The sequence below is a fragment of the Schistocerca serialis genome, chromosome 4 (assembly GCF_023864345.2).
Source record: "Schistocerca serialis cubense isolate TAMUIC-IGC-003099 chromosome 4, iqSchSeri2.2, whole genome shotgun sequence".
NCBI classification, from domain to species: domain Eukaryota; kingdom Metazoa; phylum Arthropoda; class Insecta; order Orthoptera; family Acrididae; genus Schistocerca; species Schistocerca serialis.
This window is the reverse complement of record NC_064641.1, coordinates 636832785-636856741: the sequence shown is the minus strand read 5'-3', so window position 1 is coordinate 636856741 and position 23957 is coordinate 636832785. Positions and strand designations below refer to the sequence as shown.

At 36.6% G+C, this 23957-nt stretch overlaps 1 protein-coding gene across 6 annotated transcripts in view; it reads left to right on the top strand.

Annotated features, from left to right (window-relative positions):
- Positions 1 to 23957, top strand: part of LOC126475484 (leucine-rich repeat-containing protein 15-like) — a 351235-nt gene that overhangs the window by 296135 nt on the left and 31143 nt on the right. The window lies entirely within an intron of this gene.

The window sequence follows — 23957 nt, the reverse complement described above, 5'->3', positions numbered from 1 at the left end:
TTCATCTGTAAATAATTTGTGTATGTATTTTGCAGCCATGGCTTATTAAACTGATAGTTCTGTAATTTTCACACCTGTCAACACCTGCTTTATTTGAGATTACATCGCCCTTATATAGACCCTCTATAGACTCCTTCCACCTTTCTGCTTACCCTTCTTTGCTTAGGACTGGTTTTCCATCTGAGCTCTTGATATTCTTAGAGGTGGTCTCTCTTCTCCGAAGGTCTCTTTAATTTGGCTGTAGGCAGTATCTATCTTACCCCTAGTGATATATACTTTTACATACTTACATTTGCCCTCTAGCCATCCACGCTTATCTATTTTGCTCTGTCTTTTGATCTCATTTTTGAGATTTTTGTATTCCTTTTCGCCTGCTTCATTTAGTGCATTTTTATATTTTCTCCTTTCATCAATTAAATTCAGTACCTCTTCTGTTACTCAAGGATTTCCGCTAGCCCTTGTGTTTTTACCTATGTGATCCTCTGCTACCTTCGTTGTTTCATCTCTCAAAGCTACCCGTTCTTCTTCTACTGTATTTCTTTCATCCGTTTTTGTCAATCGTTCCCTAACACTCTTTCTGAAATTCTCTACAACCTCTGGTTCTTCCAGTTTATCCAGGTCCTATATCCTTTAATTCCTACCTTTTTGCACTTTTCATGTGTTTTAATCTACAGTTTATAACCATTAAATTGTGGCCAGAGTCCACATCTGCCCCAGGAAATGTCTTATAATTGAAAACCTGGTTCCTAAATCTCTGTCTTACCATTATATAATCTGTCTGAAACCTTCCAGTGTCTTCAGGCCTCTTCCACATGTACAACCTTCTTTCATGATTCTTAAACAAAGTGTTAGCCATGATTAAGTTTTGCTCTGTGCAAAATTCTACCAGGCAGCTTCCTCTTTCATTCCTTACCCCTAGCCCATATTCACCTATCTTTTCCCTCTCTTCCTTTTCCTACTATCGAATTAGTCCCCCATGACTATTAAATTTTTGTCTCCCTTCACTATCTGAGTAATTTCTTTTATTGCATCGTACATTTCTTCCAGCGTCTGCAGCTCGTGGTTTCACAGTCGCGTTCTCACTTCCCGAGCACGGGCTCCCAGGTTCGATTCCCAGCGGGGTCAGGGATTTTCACCTGCCTCGAGATGACTGGGTGTTTGTGTTGTTCTCATCATTCATGAAAGTGGCGAGATTGGGCTGAGCAAAGGTTGGGAATTTGTTTGGGTGCTAATAACCGTGCAGCTGAATGCCCCACAAACCAAACATCATCATCACATTTCTTCCATCTCTTCACCATCTACGGACCTGGTAGGCATATAAACTTGCACTACTGTGGTAGGCGGGAGCTTTTGTATCTATTTAGTAGTTCACGGAATAGTCTAGGCAGCAAGGGTGTCCATAAGGTAATTTGTATAGGGAGGGGCTATACCTGGAGGTATTGAGTATTTTTAATGTTTAGAAAGGTGAATGGTGACTTGTAAATAGGACCAGTTAGTCACAGTTAAACACCTACATAATACCGACTTTTAAATCATTTTCTTATGTTCTTTTTCTTTGCCTTTGCCTGAGAGCTGGGGAGGGAGTGGCTCCCTTCCCGTGCCCATGGGCATGGGCACCCTTGGTAGGTAGAGTTTTAAAAATTGACACACATGCTTGAAAAGACATGAGGTTTTATTGAAACCAAATAAAAGTGCACAAAATGACCAACAGAAGGTGCTTCATATGATACAAAAGCAATAATTAACATAACAGTTGATGTGTAGCAAAGACGATGTTCTTTATAGCAATGTTAAAGGTGTCGGCCTTCATTCAACAACACTTGTGATCTAGGAACAATGTTGGGAACAGCACTGTACAGCATATCAGTAGGTATGGTGCAAAATTGCTGTCAGATGCTATCATCCCTGATGAGATCGTATGATTGCGACTTTTGGTAACCCTGTAACCAGTTATTGCATGGATTGAGGTATGGGGACCTGCCAGGCAAAGCATGATGGAAGCGGCGGCTCAGCGGGTGAAATATGCTCACTATTTTTATATACTTGAATTTAGCATATTTTGTGACAGTACTCAATTTTCCATGAAATGTTTATAAGATGATATTTGACTTTTCTGTGTTGGCTTCAGTCGTCTAGTGAATGTATTATTCCACAATGCTGTTTCATCGGCTGAAGAAATGACCTGGTTCAATGCGTTTGCCTCATTTTTGGTGCTTCAAATACCATTTCTTCGAATGTGGTTCCTTCTTGATGTTTATATAAAAAAAGTAGTTACATAATTTATTTTTCCTGTTCACTTGCAAATTATTATAACGGCGACCTGCACATTGTTCCACTGTCATACACACCGAGAGTTCACTGCCGACTGACTACGGTCAAAGACGACTCCAGCGTCAAAGACATTTTACACAACACACAAGCTTCCACTTGTAACCAGTCTCTTTGATATTCTTCGTCACATTGATCAATATGCTGTCACTCTCAAACATATAAGCAAATTAGCATAAAGTAAGGCAAATTACAATTCACAAAAAAATATTCTGACAAAAATATAAGAAAACATTTACAACCTCCCTCATTAGATTTGGTATCGACAAATCCGGTAGAAAATAACACATCTCCCAGATCCTTTGCACGGGCGAGCCTCACCAAGCTATCCGCACAAGAGATCTATGCGTGTAGCAGTATAGGGCGGAGTGTCATCCTACACAAGATAAGATAAGATTTAATTATTCATTCCATAGACCCACAAAAAGAGGGGATCCTTCTGGGTGTGGAAAATATCAGATAAACACATTGCAAAAATGTTATTAGGAAAACTACGAGTTTCATTAATTTTAATGATCCTCAGTCAATAAACAGTAAAATTATGTACATGAATTAAAATTAAAATTCTAATATTTACAGGTTTAATACTTACATCTGCTTTCAATAAATCCATCATTCATACAGTAGCTAGTAACATGATTATTACAACCAGGTAGTGTTAAAAATTAAAGTAAATTATTCATTTCAGTGATACTCAGTGAAGAATAGTCAGATTATGTACAAGATTTAAAATTAAACTTCCACTATTTACAGATTTAAGACTTACATCTGCTTTTCATACATCCATCATTCACGCACTAGGTAGTTACTTGGTTGTTACAACCAAATATTGTCAAAAATTAAAGTATAATATATTTTCATTAAAATGGTCTACTGCACTAGTTGAGAAATTCATAGATGGGATAGGAGTTGGCTACCAAAAATTCTTTTAAATTATGTTTAAATTGTGCCTTGTCTGAAACTAAACTCTTAATTGTTGCTGGTAACTTACTGAAAATATGCATTGCTGAATACTGGACTCCTTTCTGGGCAAATAGTAAGTGATTAAAATCTTTATGTATCTTGTTCTTATTCCTAGTATTGATACTGTGTTCTAAGCAGTTAGTTGGATAAAGAGATGTATTATTTACAACAAACTTCATTAATGAGTAAATATACTGAGAAGCTGTGGTTAGCATGCCCAATTCTTGGAATGGGTTTCGACATGATCTTGGATTTACACTACACATTACTCTTATTATACGCTTCTGTACTCTAAAAATTTTTTCTCAGTTTGTGGAGTTACCCCAAAATATGATACCATATGACATAATGCAGTGAAAATAAGCAAAATATTCCAGTTATTTATATATATATCTCCTATGTCTAACATCATTCGTATTGCAAATACAGACTTGTTTAGGCACTTTAGCAGTTCGTTAGTATGTTGCTCCCAACTGAATTTATTATCAAGTTGTAATCCCAAGAATTTTACACTCTCAACTTCTTCTATTTCCATATCATTATATTTTATACACACAAGAAGGAAATCTCTTGGAAGTTCTGAACTGCATATAGTGGGTCTTTTCAAAGTTTAATGACAGAGAATTGGCTATTAACCACTTATTAATGTCAGTAAAAATTTGATTAGCTGTGCTTTCTAAATTTATATTTGATTTACTATTTATTGCAATGTTGTATCATCTGCAAATAACACAAACTTCATCTGGTAATGTAACATATGACAGGTCATTAATATACACAAGAAAAAGTCATACTTTTGAGTAGATATTTACTGGCCAGGGGGATGGCACAATTCTGTAACAAAACAGCGTACCTCGCAATCATAATGCTGACATTTTATACGCTATTCTCAAGGAGCGTCACTGACTCACTGATGTTCAGCGCCACCTGTTCACCGGTTTTTGCACTCGTTTGGGTTTCAAAAAAACCTCATGACATTTCAGGCGTCTGTGTCAAGTTTTACCTCACCACCAACATTATTCCGTGAGACAGTACACTTTCAAATTTTAACGGACTTCTGGGTTATCCTGTAGTACTTGTTACTGATCCTTCAACCTTGTGGCAAGCATTCATGGTGTACTATTGTGCAGGGCTGATAAGAAGCCAAAAATGATTTTAGATTATAATTCAACTAAAGGGGCTGAAGACACACTCGATCAGATGGCCCACGGTAGTTTTCGACAATATTCTTGATATTGCTGCTCTTAATGTATATGTCTTGTGGACTTTGATTGCCCCTAACTGGAATGCAAGGTAATTGATTAGAAGGATCATATTTTTGGATGTACTTGGGAAGTCACTGGTTGCAGAGCGTATTGCATCATCGAAGCATTTTTCAAGAACAGAAGAGTCTTTGAGAATGGTTAGGAGCATCCAAAACCCAGAAGGACTGGCTGGTGTGGCTAAATCAGTTACAATAAAAAACTCTGTTAAACGTGCACGCTGTAAGTTCTGTCCTTCATGCAATGTTAATAATAATAATAATTAAAAAAAAAATGTTGTGTGGAAAGTGTAATAAACATTTATGCAAAACACACATCACCGGCTTGTGTCCAAACTGCAGTGAGTAAGAAGGAAAGAATGTGATAGGGGCAGATGGACAGATAGTTTTTGAGAATTACTTTTTGGTGGAAATGTCTGTTGTTCCTAATATAACCTGCATGAATATTAAAATATTAAATTTTCTTTAGTGAAGTTCTGTGTAATATTATTGTTGTTATTATTATTATTATTATCATCATCATTTTTCCTTTCTCAGACATTATGTCTGGTTAAAAATGGAAAGTATCACGGACCTTGATCAAGTGTGACTTCCTTTTAAGTGTACGGTATATGTTACATTGCATTTAGGAACTTTCGAGTAATTGAACATGTATCAATAATTACAGATTTCTGTAGTTGTATATATACGTTTGGATGTAACTGTATCGCGTTGATCTACTGGTGGATATTGTGTGGTATGACTCCTGTAGTTGACAGTATAATTGCTATAATGTCAACTGTATCCTGATGCCACATGTCCTTGACTTCCTCAGCCAGTTGGATGTATTTTTCAATTTTTTCTCCTGTTATCTTCTGTATATTTGTTGTATTGGGTATGGATATTTTGATTAGTTGTGTCAATTTCTTCCTTTTATCGGTGAGTATGATGTCAGGTCTGTTATGTGGTGTTGTTTTATCTGTTATAATGGTTCTGTTCCAGTATAATTTGTATTCATCATTCTCCAGTACATTTTGTGGTGCATACTTGTATGTGGGAACGTGTTGTTTTATTAGTTTACGTTGTATGGCAAGTTGTTGATGTATTATTTTTGCTACATTGTCATATCTTCTGGTGTATTCTGTATCTGCTAGTATTGTACATCCGCTTGTGATGTGATCTGCTATTTCTATTTGTTGTTTGCAAAGTCTGCATTTATCTGTTGTGGTATTGGGATCTTTAATAATATGCTTGCTGTAATATCTGGTGTTTATAGTTTGATCCTGTATTGCAATCATGAATCCTTCCGTCTCACTGTATATATTGCCGTTTCTTAGCCATGTGTTGGATGTGTCTTGATCGATGTGGGGCTGTGTTAGATGATACAGGTGCTTGCCATGTAGTGTTTTCTTTTTCCAATTTACTTACTTCGTCTCTGTTGATGTTACGTGAACTAAAGGGTTGTGGAAGTGGTTATGAAATTGCAATGGTGTAGGCGATGTATTTATATGAGTGATTGCTTTGTGTATTTTGCTAGTTTCTGCTCGTTCTAGAAAGAATTCTCTTAAATTTTCTACCTGTCCATAATGTAGGTTTTTTTATGTCGATAAATCCCCCTTCCTTCTTCCTTTCTGCTTAATGTGCACCTTTCTGTTGCTGAATGTATGTGATGTATTCTATATTTGTGGCATTGTGATCGTGTAAGTGTATTGAGTGCTTCTAGGTCTGTGTTACTCCATTTCACTACTCCAAGTGAGTAGGTCAATATTGGTATAGCATAAGTATTTATAGCTTTTGTCTTGTTTCTTGCTGTCAATTGTGTTTTCAGTATTTTTGTTAGTCTTTGTCTATATTTTTCTTTTAGTTCTTCTTTAATATTTGTATTATTTATTCATATTTTTTGTCTGTATCCTAGATATTTATAGGCATCTGTTTTTTCCATCGCTTCTATGCAGTCGCTGTGGTTATCCAATAAGTAATCTTCTTGTTGGTTGAGTTGTTGATTTGTTGCTGCCAGTAGTTTTAGATCATCCACGTATAGCAAATGTGTGATTTTGTATTGGTATGTTCCAGTAATATTATATCCATAATTTGTATTATTTAGCATGTTAGATAGTGGGTTCAGAGCAAGGCAGAACCAGAAAGGACTTAATGAGTCTCCTTGGTATATTCCACACTTAATCTGTATTGGCTGTGATGTGATATTATTTGAATTTGTTTGGATATTAAGTGTGATTTTCCAATTTTTCATTACTATGTTTAGGAACTGTATCAATTTAGGATCTACTTTGTATATTTCCAATATTTGTAGTAACCATGAGTGGGGTACACTATCAAAAGCTTTTTGGTAATCAATGTATGTGTAGTGTAGCAACTTCTGTTTAGTTTTAGCTTGATATGTCACCTCTGCATCTATTATCAGTTGCTCTTTAAATCCTCATGCTCCTTTGCAGCAGCCTTTTTGTTCATTATTTATAATTTTGTTCTGTGTTGTATGTGTCATTAATTTCTGTGTAATGACTGAAGTTAATATTTTGTATATTGTTGGTAGGCATGTTATGGGAGTTTTATCTGTTATAATGGTTCTGTTCCAGTATAATTTGTATTCATCATTCTCCAGTACATTTTGTGGTGCATACTTGTATGTGGGAACGTGTTGTTTTATTAGTTTACGTTGTATGGCAAGTTGTTGATGTATTATTTTTGCTACATTGTCATATCTTCTGGTGTATTCTGTATCTGCTATTATTGTACATCCGCTTGTGATGTGATCTGCTATTTCTATTTGTTGTTTGCAATGTCTGCATTTATCTGTTGTGGTATTGGGATCTTTAATAATATGCTTGCTGTAATATCTGGTGTTTATTGTTTGATCCTGTATTGCAATCATGAATCCTTCCGTCTCACTGTATATATTGCCGTTTCTTTGTTTTCTTTTTCCAATTTACTTACTTCGTCTCTGTTGATGTTACGTGAACTAAAGGGTTGTGGAAGTGGTTATGAAATTGCAATGGTGTAGGCGATGTATTTATATGAGTGATTGCTTTGTGTATTTTGCTAGTTTCTGCTCGTTCTAGAAAGAATTCTCTTAAATTTTCTACCTGTCCATAATGTAGGTTTTTTATGTCGATAAATCCCCCTTCCTCCTTCCTTTCTGCTTAATGTGCACCTTTCTGTTGCTGAATGTATGTGATGTATTCTATATTTGTGGCATTGTGATCGTGTAAGTGTATTGAGTGCTTCTAGGTCTGTGTTACTCCATTTCACTACTCCAAGTGAGTAGGTCAATATTGGTATAGCATAAGTATTTATAGCTTTTGTCTTGTTTCTTGCTGTCAATTGTGTTTTCAGTATTTTTGTTAGTCTTTGTCTATATTTTTCTTTTAGTTCTTCTTTAATATTTGTATGATCTATTCATATTTTTTGTCTGTATCCTAGATATTTATAGGCATCTGTTTTTTCCATCGCTTCTATGCAGTCGCTGTGGTTGTCCAATAAGTAATCTTCTTGTTGGTTGAGTTGTTGATTTGTTGCTGCCAGTAGTTTTAGATCATCCACGTATAGCAAATGTGTGATTTTGTATTGGTATGTTCCAGTAATATTATATCCATAATTTGTATTATTTAGCATGTTAGATAGTGGGTTCAGAGCAAGGCAGAACCAGAAAGGACTTAATGAGTCTCCTTGGTATATTCCACACTTAATCTGTATTGGCTGTGATGTGATATTATTTGAATTTGTTTGGATATTAAGTGTGATTTTCCAATTTTTCATTACTAAGTTTAGGAACTGAATCAATTTAGGATCTACTTTGTATATTTCCAATATTTGTAGTAACCATGAGTGGGGTACACTATCAAAAGCTTTTTGGTAATCAATGTATGCGTAGTGTAGCAACTTCTGTTTAGTTTTAGCTTGATATGTCACCTCTGCATCTATTATCAGTTGCTCTTTAAATCCTCATGCTCCTTTGCAGCAGCCTTTTTGTTCATTATTTATAATTTTGTTCTGTGTTGTATGTGTCATTAATTTCTGTGTAATGACTGAAGTTAATATTTTGTATATTGTTGGTAGGCATGTTATGGGGTGATATTTTGCTGGGTTTGCTTGATCTTTAGGTTTCAGATAAGTTATTCCTTGTGTAAGTGTATCAGGGACTGTGTATGGGTCTGCAATGTAACTGCTAAATAATTTAGTTAGATGTGAATGTGTTAAGGTGAACTTCTTCAGCCAGGAATGTGCTATTTTATCTTTTCCAGGGGCTTTCCAATTGTGCGTAGAATTAATTGCTCGGGTGACTTCATGTTGCAAAATTATCACTTCAGGCATTTGCGGTATCATCTTGTATGTGTCTGTTTCTGTTTGTATCCACCGTGCATGTCTGTTATGTTGTACCGGTTTTGACCATATGTTGCTCCAGAAGTGTTCCATGTCTATTACGTTTGGTGGATTGTCTATTTTAATGTGTGTGTTATCTATTGTCTGGTAAAATTTCTTTTGGTTTGTGTTGAATGTTTGGTTTTGTTTCCTTCTATTTTCACTTTTTTTGTATCTTCTAAGTCGTTTGGCCAATGCTTGTAACTTCTGCTTCTTTTCATCTAACTGCTCTATCGCTTCTTGTTGTGAGATTTTACCTAACCTTTTTTGTTTCTTGTCTGATATTTCATTTCTTATAAATTGTGTTAGCTGTCCGATGTCTTTTCTCAGTTTTTCTATTCTGATCTGTAGCCTGTGTTGCCATGCTGGTTTTGTGGGTTTCTTCTGTGTGTTGGTTTGTTCTGATCTCTGCCAAGTGTGTATATTTAGTGTAGTGAGTGCTCCTATATAAACCAGTAGTTGTAACTCTTCCATAGTTGTGTTTTCATTTATTTTGTTGTGTATGATTGTGTTGATAGTTTTTATTGTTGTTTCGACTTGTGGGTTATTTGGCGGTCTATGCAAGAATGGTCTAATGTCTGTATTTGTGTCTTTGTATTCTATATATGTCAGCTGAAATTTCTCTTCTATATCTAACACGTGTGTCTCTTCGTGTTCTATTTGTGCTTGTTCTGGTGGCTGTCTTAAGATTTCGTTTTCCTCTGATTGATTAATTGATGCGTGTTGGTCTTTGTTTGTTTGCTCTGGGATGTTTGAGTCCATTACTGTGTTTTCTTCTTCTTCTGATTGCACATTATTTTGTTCCAGTATTTGTTGCACTTGATGTTTGATGTTTTCTAATTCTGACTGGGGTATCCTGTTATTTTTGATTATTACACGGATCTGATCAGCTGGTCGTTGTTCTGTTAGAAATTTTAATTCTAGGTATCTGGTAATAAATGTTATGTATACTTGTGATCTGTATCCATTTGTGTTGGTTCCTAAGTTTGTTGCTTGGTAATAACAGAACATGAGGTGTCAGTTAACTTCATCTGACCATCTCATCCTCTGTCTTTGTTTTCCTTCTAGAGTGGTTGCAGGAAGCATATCCTGCAAAACATCTCTATTTGGATTTAAAACATTTTCTGTGTGGCTGGCAGTGTTGTTACCATTGTGGACAGGCATAGGGTTCAAGCGTCATCCCCGACCATGACAGCGCTTGTCCGAGGCTTCATTAGTTCTGTCCTGAACCAACTAATCACACTGAAAGGGGGGTTAGCCCTATTAGTGGTTTGTTCTTTTCGTCGCCTTTTACAATGGGGGAACATTATTAGTATTGACTTTTTTTTCTCAGACTTAAGTCTGGTTAAAAATGGAACGTGACGCGGACCTCTGTCAAGCGTGACTTCCTTGTAACTGTATGGTATATGTTATATTGCATTTAGGAACTTTTGGGTAATTGAACGTGTATCAATAATTACAGATTTTTGTAGTTGTATATATACGTTTGGATGTAGCTGTATTGCATTGATGTACTGGTGGATATTGTGAGGTATGACTCCTGTAGTTGATAGTATAATTGGGATAATGTCGACTTTATCCTGATGCCACATGTCCTTGACTTCCTCAGCCAGTTGGATGTATTTTTCAATTTTTTCTCCTGTTTTCTTCTGTATATTTGTTGTGTTGGGTATGGATATTTCAATTAGTTGTGTTAATTTCTTCTTTTTATTGGTGAGTATGATGTCAGGCTTGTTATGTGGTGTTGTTTTATCTGTTATAATCGTTCTGTTCCAGTATAATTTGTATTCATCATTCTCCAGTACATTTTGTGGTGTGTACTTGTATGTGGGAACGTGTTGTTTTATTAGTTTATGTTTTATGGCAAGTTGTTGATGTATTATTTTTGCTACATTGTCATGTCTTCTGGGGTATTCTGTATTTGCTAGTATTGTACATCCGCTTGTGATGTGATCTACTGTTTCTATTTGTTGTTTGCAAAGTCTGCATTTATCTGTTGTGGTATTGGGATCTTTAATAATATGCTTGCTGTAATATCTGGTGTTTATTGTTCGATCCTGTATTGCGATCATGAATCCTTCCGTCTCACTGTATATATTGCCGTTTCTTAGCCATGTGTTGGATGCGTCTTGATCTATGTGTGGCTGTGTTAGATGATACGGGTGCTTGCCGTGTAGTGTTTTCTTTTTCCAATTTACTTTCTTTGTATCTGTTGATGTTATGTGATCTAAAGGGTTGTAGAGTGGTTATGAAATTGCAATGGTGTAGCTGATGTATTTATATGAGTGATTGCTTTGTGTATTTTGCTAGTTTCTGCTCGTTCTAGAAAGAATTTTCTTAAATTGTCTACCTGTCCATAATGTAGGTTTTTTATATCTATAAATCCCCTTCCACCTTCCTTTCTGCTTAATGTGAATCTTTCTGTTGCTGAATGTATGTGATCTATTCTATATTTGTGGCATTGTGATCGTGTAAGTGTATTAAGTGCTTCTAGGTCTGTGTCACTCCATTTCACTACTCCAAATGAGTAGGTCAATACTGGTATAGCATAAGTATTTATAGCTTTTGTCTTGTTTCTTGCTGTCAATTGTGTTTTCAGTATTTTTGTTAGTCTTTGTCTATATTTTTCTTTTAGTTCTTCTTTAATATTTGTATGATCTATTCCTATTTTTTGTCTGTATCCTAGGTATTTATAGGCATCTGTTTTTTCCATCGCTTCTATGCCGTCGCTGTGGTTATCCAATATGTAATCTTCTTGTTTAGTGTGTTTGCCCTTGACTATGCTATTTTTCTTACATTTGTCTGTTCCAAAAGCCATATTTATATCATTGCTGAATACTTCTGTTATCTTTAGTAATTGGTTGAGTTGTTGATTTGTTGCTGCCAGTAGTTTTAGATCATCCATGTATAGCAAATGTGTGATTTTGTGTGGGTATGTTCCAGTAATATTGTATCCATAATTTGTATTATTTAGCATGTTGGATAGTGGATTCAGAGCAAGACAGAACCAGAAAGGACTTAATGAGTCTCCTTGGTATATTCCACGCTTAATCTGTATTGGCTGTGATGTGATGTTATCTGAATTTGTTTGGATATTAAGTGTGGTTTTCCAGTTTTTCATTACTGTGTTTAGAAACTGTATCAATTTAGAATCTACTTTGTATATTTCCAATATCTGTAGTAACCGTGAGTGGGGTACACTATCAAAGGCTTTTTGGTAATCAATGTATGCGTAGTGTAGGGACCTTTGTTTAGTTTTAGCTTGATATGTCACCTCTGTATCAATTATCAGTTGCTCTTTACATCCTCGTGCTCCTTTGCAGCAGCCTTTTTGTTCTTCATTTATAATTTTGTTCTGTGTTGTATGTGTCATTAATTTCTGTGTGATGACTGAAGTTAATATTTTGTATATTGTTGGTAGGCATGTTATGGGGCGATATTTAGCTGGGTTTGCTGTGTCTGCTTGATCTTTAGGTTTCAGATAGGTTATTCCATGTGCAAGTGTATCAGGGATTGTGTATGGGTCTGCAATGTAACTGTTAAATAACTTAGATGTGAATGTGTTAAGGTGAACTTCTTTAGCCAGTAATTTGCTATTTTATCATTTCCAGGGGCTTTCCAATTGTGTGTAGAATTAATTGCTCGGGTGACTTCATGTTGCAAAATTATCACTTCAGGCATTTGTGGTATCATCTTGTATGTGTCTGTTTCTGCTTGTATCCACCGTGCATGCCTGTTATGTTGTACCGGGTTTGACCATATGCTGCTCCAGAAATGTTCCATGTCTGTTATGTTTGGTGGATTGTCTATTTTAATGTGTGTGTTATCCATTGTTTGGTAAAATCTCTTTTGGTTTGTGTTGAATGTTTGGTTTTGTTTCCTTCTATTTTCACTTTTTTTGTATCTTCTAAGTCGTTTGGCCAATGCTTGCAATTTCTGCTTTTTTTCATCTAATTGCTCTATTGCTTCTTGTTGTGAGATTTTACCTAACCTTTTTCGTTTTTTGTCTGATATTTCATTTCTTATAAATTGTGTTAGCTGTCCGATGTCTTTTCTCAGTTTTTCTATTCTGATCTGTAACCTGTGTTGCCATGCTGGTTTTGTGGGTTTCTTCTGTGTGTTGGTTTGTTCTGATCTCTGCCAAGTGTGTATATTTAGTGTAGTGAGTGCTCCTATATAAACCAGTAGTTGTAACTCTTCCATAGTTGTGTTTTCATTTATTTTGTTGTGTATGATTGTGTTGATAGTTTTTATTGTTGTTTCGACTTGTGGGTTATTTGGCGGTCTATGCAAGAATGGTCTAATGTCTGTATTTGTGTCTTTGTATTCTATATATGTCAGCTGAAATTTCTCTTCTATATCTAACACGTGTGTCTCTTCGTGTTCTATTTGTGCTTGTTCTGGTGGCTGTCTTAAGATTTCGTTTTCCTCTGATTGATTAATTGATGCGTGTTGGTCTTTGTTTGTTTGCTCTGGGATGTTTGAGTCCATTACTGTGTTTTCTTCTTCTTCTGATTGCACATTATTTTGTTCCAGTATTTGTTGCACTTGATGTTTGATGTTTTCTAATTCTGACTGGGGTATCCTGTTATTTTTGATTATTACACGGATCTGATCAGCTAGTCGTTGTTCTGTTAAAAATTTTAATTCTGGGTATCTGGTAATAAATGTTGTGTATACTTGTGATCTGTATCCAGTTGTGTTGGTTCCTAGGTTTGTTGCTTGGTAATAACAGAACATGAGGTGTCGATTAACTTCATCTGACCATCTCATCCTCTGTCTTTGTTTTCCTTCTAGGGTGGTTGCAGGACGCATATCCTGCAAAACACCTCTATTCAGATTTAAATCATTTTCCAGTTGGCTAGCAGTGTCGTTACCATTGTGGGCGGGCATAGGGTTCAAGCGTCGTCCCCGACCATGACGGTGCTTGTCCGAGGCTTCTTTAGTTCTGTCCTGAACCAAGTAATCACACTAAAAGGGGGGTTAGCCCTATTAGTGGTTTGTTCTTTTCGTCGCCTTTTACGACTGGCAGAACATACCGGAGGCCTATTCTTTTCCCGGGCCTCCACGGGGTACACATTATTATTATTATTATTATTATTATTATTATTATTACTATTATCATTATTGCTATTACCATTAACAACATACTGTAATATAACAACAATGTCGAAGACTTACAATTGTATGAAAAATACATGTGAGTAGAAGATTTTTTTCAGCGTTTCATTATGCCTGGTCATATTGACCGAACAGAACATTTTATAGAAAAAGTGAACAGAACAGCAGGCTTACACTTCTCGAACCACCCACGGCTTCTCTTAAACACTTCTTCGGCCGCTGATGAACCTGGTGTCTTATTAACGAGGTTGGGGTGAAAATCATTGTTGTCTGCTCACAAATGATGTCCTCGTTAATAGTGTGCACCTTGCAATTGCTTTTCATGTATCCATGTAAGTAACAACCTTTCGACATCGTACAGAATATGAACTGTTGTTTAGATACTCTTGTCACTCACTTTGAAGCTATCTGCTTAATCTTGCCCTTGTTCTGGAGGATAGTGCAAATTGTTAATGTCGACCGATTGTATGTGTGTGCTAAATCAGCAATGCTCACACCACGTTTGTGTTTTTCAATTGGGCTAAATAGTATACTGAGTGATGAAACTTTGCAGTTATCTTGTTTGACATCTTGAAAAGTAAAACTGTGGACATAAGACCATGTAAGCTTGACAACGGCATTAAAACTGTTGAAAGACTAAGATATAAGGAAATTATTCTGAGATGCGTGCTGGAAGCTGAGAGCCTTATAAATTCAGGAATATCTTAATTAATATTAATGAAACAGAAGCAAGTATTCAGAAACTGAGGTGGCCAGCATTTGAAATAATTGAGTCGTAAACATGGAAACTAGATACCAGTACTTCCATGAAACAGATTTTACAGAACTTGTAAGTGAGAGAAAGTTCTCCCTTTATAGCACAGCAAACAATTTTCCGACATGTGAAGCTGAAAAACTACTTAAAATATGTCCTTTCTTTGGCAGTGAAAAACTGAAAAGGAAGCTTAACGTTAATTTAATAGCAGTGGGAAAAAACGTCTACAGCCTCAGAAACTTCTTAAATTTATTATAAACAATTGATTAAAAATGTGCTCTGAGCGTCTGAAATTATTATCCTTTGTTCTTGCAGATCTAGCAACCACTGTGTCATGCAAAAGCAGCACGAACGCCTTAAAACCTAATATTAGCGCAAACGAAGTTTGGCAATCGATGCGATGGCTGATGGAAGTGACTGTAAGTGGGCAGTGCCTTGTTTGGTCACTCCATTTGCCACCGCGCCGAGTGTGAACATTGTTTGCGCATAGAAAATGACAGACTTTCAGAATTGGCGATTTTGGCTATAGAGAAAGGAACTGTAAAATCTTCAACCAAACGGTAGGAGTTCATATCTTGTGTTATCGACGTTTATGACTAAAAAAATGACAGGAGGATAGAATTAATTTATAAACAGATATAACAGTGAGTTAGTAGGTGCAATATTTTTATTAATCTGCAGCTGTTTAATATTTTTGTGCATTTATATATAAAGATTTCCTTACTTGTTTCAGTCTTAGTAGAAATATGTAAAGTTACTTTTGCAGTATTTTTGTTTTACACGTTTTTAAGAGTTTTTCTTTTTTCGAAATTCACAATTCTCAGCCTACCCAACAAAAAAAATGCCACACTTCGCCACTGCCTGTCTTGGTTCATAATTCAACAATTTTGGAACAAATTTTTGTCAAAAGTTTCATAACAACTCAGTTTATACATAAGCGTCATCGGCAATTTCTCCAATTGTGATTAGACGATCGTTCACAATCATTACTTTGTACGATTTCATCGTTCATTGTTGTGCTGGGGTGTTCAGGGCTCTCGTCATCTCCAGCATCTACATTGCCTTGTTCGAAATGCTTATACCTGTCATAAAGCCTTGTTTTACTCATAGCAGATTCACCACAGGCAATACTTGACATTTATAAAATTATACTGCATTTTATTCCATCATTACGACAAAATTTAGTACGAATTTTCTGATCCTTCTTGTACAAAATCAATAATCGCAGATACTGCTAAGGCACTTCAAACTTATTGACAGCTCACAACAAACTAAATATCTGGAAGTGTAACTTCGTACATATACTTTTCGAACATGTTTATCAATACAACAACAAAAAATCGTCCAAATCAGACTAACACAACATGTGAAATAACAAAATTGCCATTACTGTCTGGACACATCTTCTACGAGGGTAAGTCAATTATTATCCTCAAAGTAGTTATAAAATTTTATTGTAATCAAATAGGGAACTTACAAGAACTTCATTTTTCGACATAGTCACCTTGGGTTTCAATGCATTTGGTCCATCGTTGTACAAGCTTGCTTATGCCCTTATAAAAGAAGGTTCTCGGTTGAGCTGCAAGCCAGGAATGCACTGCTTCTTTCACTACTTCGTCCGAGGCAAATCGACGGCCCCTTAATGCCTGTTTGATTGCAACAAACAGGTGATAGAAGGGGCAAGATCGGTACTATATGGAGGATGATCAAGTACTTCAAATTTGAGTTTCTGGAGTGTTTCAGCAGTGTGGGCAGCAGTATGCGGACGGGTATTGTCGTGCAGCAACACAACACCTTTTGACAGCAATCCTCGGCGTTTACTTCGTGCAGGGTTTAGCCTGGCAGTAAGCATCTTACTGTAACATACACTGCTTATTGTTGTGCCCCTTTCCCCATAATGTTCCAGTACTAGACATTGTGCGTCCAAAAAAACTGTAAGAATCAGTTTGGGTCTTGAACTTTTCTTGCATGGTGGAATTGGATGTTTCCACTCTATACTCCGCAGTTTACTCTCCGGCTTGTAATGATTGATCCATGTTTCGTCACCAGTAATGATCCTGTTTAAGAAGTTGTCCTCTTAGTTACCATAGCGATCCAAATGTTTTTGCAGATGTCCAAGTGCGTTTGTTTGTGCAACTGTGTTAGTAGTTTTGGGACCCATCTTGCACAAACTTTATGAAACCCAAGTCTGTTGAGGATGATTTCGTAGACAGAACCGTCACTAATTTGCAGACGATGTGCCACTTCGTCAATAGTTAATCGTCTGTCTAACAGAATCATTTCATGTGAACACTCGATGGTTTCTTCATTTGTGGCAGTAAATGGTCGTCCAGCTCCTTCGTCGTGCGTAACACTTGTGCAACCATTTAGGAATCTTTCAATCCATTCGTAGACACTCCGTTGTGGAAAAAACACTGTTCTCGTACTGTACCGAAAGTCTTCCATCAATTTCGGCCCCTGATACGCTTTCCGACCACAAAAAACGGATCACTGAACGTTGCTCTTCTTTGGTGCAGACAGACAGCGAAGCAGCCATGATTAACAGCATGGCTGCGATAACGAAACTAACGTAGCAGCTTGAAAATTGCAAAGATATAACAACAAGTAAACGAAGCACGTGTCATCAATGTTATCACTACAGTACTACCAAAACAAACAAAAATATAACTAAATTGCAGATAATAATTGACTTACCCTTGAATATCAGTATCCAAATTTCAGGCCCAACTTTTCGAGAACAAGGTAGCAAACAGAACTGAGTCTTTAAAACCGCAATTCATTACAGAACTCACAATGTATGTAAAACATGGGATACTTTTCAGTTGCTTACTTGAGTGCCTTCTCGTATGGATGAGTATGCGGTCTAACCAGTAACATTCCAACTCGGTAAAGATGCCCATGCACACACTGATCTACCTGCTGCCAACAAATCTGACACAGTTCATGAGTGCACAGGTCACTCCGACAACCACATTAAGTAAGGAAAAGACCCTCTGTGAAGAAGAAGAAGAAGGAGGAGGAGGAGGAGTTTCTGAACGTAGGCAAAAACGACTGAAATAATTGGTATTCTTCTCATTTGCATACTCGTACAGTTGCAGTTTGCATGCCAGACTAAAATTGTAGTGCCAAGTGAAATACTAGTGTTAGTGAGTGCACACGTAGATTTCATATTCTGTGTATTATGACGTTATTGAAATTATTGTTATAGTTCTTAAAATAACTGTGACACATGTAGTTTCAAAAGCAATATATTCTGTATAGCAATTTTTGGATGTTATGCTGCTCCATTGTAAAACTGGTGTAAACTTATTATTATTGTTACATTAAAATAGTTCATGTATATTATGGTAATTAATCAGTTTATTATTATTAAATTAATACAGTTTGTATGTTTTATTGCTGTTAAAACTGTGCACTTGTGGCACCTTAAAAGTGTGGATGACACAATCAGTGACCTGTGCCCCCCTCCAGAACCAAATCATGGATCCACCCCTGTCCACTGTTGACGGAAGTGGAGACAGTGAAGTGACGTGTGTGTATGTGTGCAAGTGTGTTCTGCAGAATCAGCACAGTACGGGGGTGGTTTGATAAGTCTGATAAATTTCTGTGTGAGTTGAACATTTTTGTTGGATCTTCCTGTTTGGTAAGCTCAATTATTACAAGCGTAATAGAAAGAACAATGATGTACAGCATACAGTTCGTTTAGACAGCCATTTGAATTGGTCACTGTGTCACCTGCAACTGAAAATGGAGAAAACCATAGTTTGTGCTGTTATTAAACATGATCATTCAGAAGGTTGGATTGCACAAATCAAAACAGAATAGGATTCAGTTCATGCGCACCCTGCACCATAATTGAAGATTATTTACTTTTGGATTAATGAATTTAAACATAGTCAGACAAGCACCAAAGATGAAGCACACTCCAGCCATCACCACAAACAAAATGGTGGATAGAATCCTTGATATGATAAGGCAAGCCTGCTGAATAAAAATTCGTGAAATTGCTGAGACTGTAGGCATCTCAACTGAGTGAGTGCATAATAGCTTGCATGGAGAATGGCCATGAAGAAGCTGTGCGAGAGTTGGCTGCCACAGTTGCCCACAGTAGAGGAAAAGTGTATCCGGCACAATATTTTGACACAATGTCTAACAAAGTTTAATTCCAATCCACAAGACTTTTTGCTCCAGTTTGTGACTGTTGAAGAAAACTAGTTCCTCATTATGTACCAAGAGTCAAAGTAATCAACAAAGGCTGATGCAAGTGCACCGAAGTTCAAAGACCATTTTGTCAGCTGGCAAGGTGGTGGCCAGTTTTTTAGGATTCCCAAGGAATAATCCTCATAGATTACTTGGAAAAACGTAGCACCATAACTGGACTGTATTATGCTTCATTGTTGGATCATTTGAAACTTGTATTTGTTGAGCAAAGACCAAGCTTGGCACAGAAAAAAATGCTGTTTCACCATGATAATGCACCATCCCAACATCTACATAAACAATGGTGAAAGTGCATGAATAAGGTTTTGAATGGGTTCCTCATGCACCCTATTCATCAGACTTAGCCCAAGTGACTTCCTCCTCTTCCATAACTTCAAACTTGGGCTTAAGGGGAAGAAATTTTGATCAAAAGGAAGTGGTGATTACAGCCAAAACATATTTTGCAGAGTTTGACAGAGCCTATTTTTCCCATGGGATGAAAAAGGTGGAATATCACTGGACCAATTATATATCCCTCAAAGGAGACTATGTTGAGAAGTAATGAGAGTTGTTTCTGAAACAGACATTTTTATTGCTTTTTTACCTAATTTTTTCAAACCAACCTCATAATATTGGTTGATGTGGAGATGTGACACAGTGGCAGATATGCCCCCATGGCCACATTGTGAATCATGTTGCCCCATTTGTTGGTGTACTGTTCAACATGTCTAAGAGGAATAGTGTACGACTTGGTGCCAATTAACATGACATACAAACAGTTGTTGTAAAAAGATGGTAACTGATGGGGAACGGAGACAAGAGTCACAATTTGTCAATGACAAGCAATTCCAAACCTAACAGGAACTGCTGCTGTTTGTGTATGCAGGTTCATCTCATCCATTTATAGAGAAACATTTTGAAATAAACTGTATGCAGTGGACATTTAAAGTCAGAAACCTTGTAAAAGCGTATTACTCTCAGTTTCAGAAGTAACTACACATTTTCAGTGGGCCCAGTGACACGAAATGGGACAGTAGCTGACTGGAGGCACGTAGCATAGTCTGCCAAGTTGCAGATGCAAAGTGTAAAATGCATCAATGGCCCAATGCAGTATTTAACCCATTGTGTGTGGAGTCTGTAGTGTAGGCTGGAGGTGATTTATTATGTAATGAAGGTTGTTTTTTGTCCTATGTGCTTATATTTTGCGGGTTGTGCATTGAGAAATTTCTCACTTTGCTCTCTTTACCAATACGTGTTTGGATAATATATCATTATCATCATCATCAGTGTTTCTCATTATTTTACAGACGAACAATAAGGAGAGTATATGTTCTGGCATCCAGTCCAAAGGCTGGTTTGATGCTGCTCTCCATCTACTTACTGTTTTTAAGTTTTAGTCTCCCTTTATAAATGTTACTCTTGTACTTCTGTCCCCCGCTGAACTGACAATTCCTCGATGGTTCAGGATTTGTCATATAAACAAATCTCTATCAGTCAAGTAGCCATACACTACAGCACCTCCTCTTTAGTTATCTGATCTGCGCATCTAATCTTCAGCACTCTTTCTGTAACACACATCTCAAAAGTATCTGTTCTTTTCTTGTCTGAACTGTCCATAGTCATACAAGGCTATACCCCAGGTAAGTACCTTCAGAAATACGTTTCTTGCTATTGTCAGTCTGAATTTTATATCGTCTGTCTCCTTTGGCCATCATCCTTTAATTTTGCTGCTCAAATAACATGTCATAAACTCTTTTCAAGTCACTATCCATTTCGTTCAACTGCTCTTTCAAATCTTTTGTTGTCTCCATCTCTGACAGAATTACAATGTCATTGGCAAACCTCAAAGTTGTTTCTCTTCTCTCTCATCTCTAATTCCTTTTCCAGTTATCTTCTTGGTTCTCTTCAAAGTTTGCTCAATGCACATACTGAACAACATTGGTGGTAGACTACAAACCTGTCTCATTCCCTACTCAACTAATACTACTTCCCTTTCATGTTCTACTCCTGTAACTGCAGTATGGTTTCTCTACAAGTAGTAAATAACCATTTACTCCCTGTACTTTATCCCTGCTGCTTTCAGAATTTGAAAGAGTGTGTTCTAGGCAACATAGTCAAAAAATTCCTCTAAATCTTCAAATGATATTAAGTACAACTTTGAATTTTTCCAAACTATCTTCTAAAATAAGTCATAGGGTCAGTAATGCCATACATTTCGTTGGAACTGTATGTGGTGTTCCCTGAGGTCAACTTCTACCAATTTTTCCATTTTTTTGTAAATAATTGGTGTCAATATTTTGCAACAATGATTTATTAAACTGGTGGTTTGGTAATATTTCAGGTTAAATAAATAAATATTCACATATTCTTCTGCCTTCTTTGGAACTCGAATTATAATGAGCTTCTTGATGTCTGAGGGCATTTCACTTGTCTTACTTTGCATATCAGATAGTGATTTCACTGGGGCTGGCTCTTCCAAAGATTTGGTCGTCATATCCACAAAAACTGTTTCAACAGAAATTTATATCTTAACAGCACACTGTGGTTTGTTTCTGCCCATCTTCTGCAGCTTGACTGATATTTTAACAGTGTGTCGTTTAACAGGATGAGGATTTCTTTAAAGTACTCTAAATTCTCTGGAGTGAATGGGTAGGTCTAAAATGAAACTGTAGTGGTTCCCTCCCGATCTCTTCTGTTGAAAAAGATCAAAACAGGGATTATACTTACAGCGATACATTGCTGTACTTAAATACGCTAATGCCATACGTTGTCCCTTGCATGAAATTGCATTTAGAGAGCTACGTTGGACACCTTCGGGGGTTTGATAGTTGTCTGAGAAGATGCTTGCTTACCTCCATTATCCTAAAGGTCTGTTGTTCCCACTGGAATTCTTCTCCATAGGTTGTGCTATCTAACATTCGTAATTTTAATAGTAAAATTCAGTGTGGCATTTGGGACTGCTATTACTATTACTGTAATAATGTTTAAAGTGTTTCTTTTAAGAAAAAGGCGTGCCACCTTATTTATTTGTCCAAGTGAAATAGAGAAACACTTATAACAATATGGAATATGAAAAAAAAGGTTACTTGAGAGACAGTCATAATCCATAAATCATTGTAACGACTGCATGTTGTCTCAAGCATATCTTCACTGTCTTTCTGTCAGAGTCTTTTAATATCAGGGTAACAGTGCCAGAGATAAGGTTATCATTTCTCATTTTCACTTATAGAAATATAACTGGTCAGTCTGATCATGAATTATATGTTCATGCTACTGATTACCAAGCTAGACTAGTTAAATGTTGGCCATCTCAGAGGCTGATTGATGAGTACGTTTAACCAGTTTATGCATGCTTGTGCTATGAGCATTTTCATGATACTTATGGCTATTCCTGCCAATATTTGTCACCAAATTATAATTAATTTTTATCTTTACAAATTCATTGTTTTAAAATAAATTGCAATAACGTTTAAGTGTCAGCATGAGAAAAGACTCAAGCATTGTTGATTGATTTTCTGATAAATCATATATTAAATATTATTTCTGAAATTTATGCATCCTCCTAACAATTTTTTGATGCAGGATTTCCTTCAGTCTGCCATCAGTCAAGGACAAGTCTCTCACTGTTTAAACTTCCCCACATTCCAGGACCAAGTGTCTTGACCATCTGTCTTATGTGGAGAGGGTAACCTGTCTCGTTACCGACATGCATGGCCTCAGCAGTGAATGCAATTCAATACACATGACAGATCATGATTTGCATGGTGGCGTAAATGCCATGGTGTATTGTATTTATCTTTATTATTGTTGTTTAACTTACTACTACTGCTATTAATTTGTTACTTGCACGATCAAACTGCTATGCTAATGAAGATCGTAGTTTGGAAGATATGTTAGTCATGATTGTGAATTTTAAGGAGAACTTCATGAGTAACATCACAATTCAGTACTGAATAAATTACTTTATGTCATTGTAAATTTTTTCAATCTCTTAATCTGTGAACCAGTGGCCGAGTGTACTTTACTATTGTGATGGATTTTGGCTGTGTTCTCTCTTGGCGAGGATAATCTGCTTGTTGTGCTGTTTGTAACTGTTCACCCGAATCGCTATTTACTTATTCATTAAACCCACTACTACATTGCCCTTGTATGATTCTGTGTTGATAACATGTACTCATCTGACCAGGATACCTGTTTCTTCAGCCTGTATTTTAATAATTTCATTTTTCTCCACACCTTGTCTAAGGCATTACATTCATAAAAGGTTTTCAGAGTGGCATCCTCCAGCAACTATGTAGGCATGTCATAATCTCACAAAGTTTCATCGCAACCTTTTGGAGAACCTCAGTGTTGTTCATACGATGTGACAAGTTGCGAGAACTCTTACCACATGATACTCTTAAGTCTCTACAGATTTTTTGTACTCGTGGCAGTTGACATGACACAACAAGAACAAACTCAAGTAATCAGATAATGGAAAAGAGTCTAGCTACAAAACAGGATGTCCTCTCTCTTTCCACCATTCACATAATATTGATGCAGGTGTTCATTAGCAAGAATTCCTGCTATCCCAAACACTGTTAGAACAACACTGGCATTCCAGAATAAATCTTCACCTTGCACCTTCTTGGCAGGTTAATAATAAATACCGGACTGGGACTCGAACCCAGAACCTTGCTTACCATGCACAATGTCCTTAATGGCTGAGCTATCCAGCCATGACTCATGACTTGCCCTCACACCTTTCCTTCTGTCTCTCCCTGTCTCCTACCTTCCAAACTTCACAGAAGTTTTCTTGCATACCTTCCTGGATGAAAGTGTATTACACAAAAATGACTTACTCATGGCCTACAGGTTGCTACAGAGTGTTATGTAGTATAGTCACCGTAGACAAAGCTTTAAACCATATGTAAAGACAAAAAAAAAAAAAAAAAAAAAAAAAAATATAATGACCTAATAGTGAACTTTTTATGT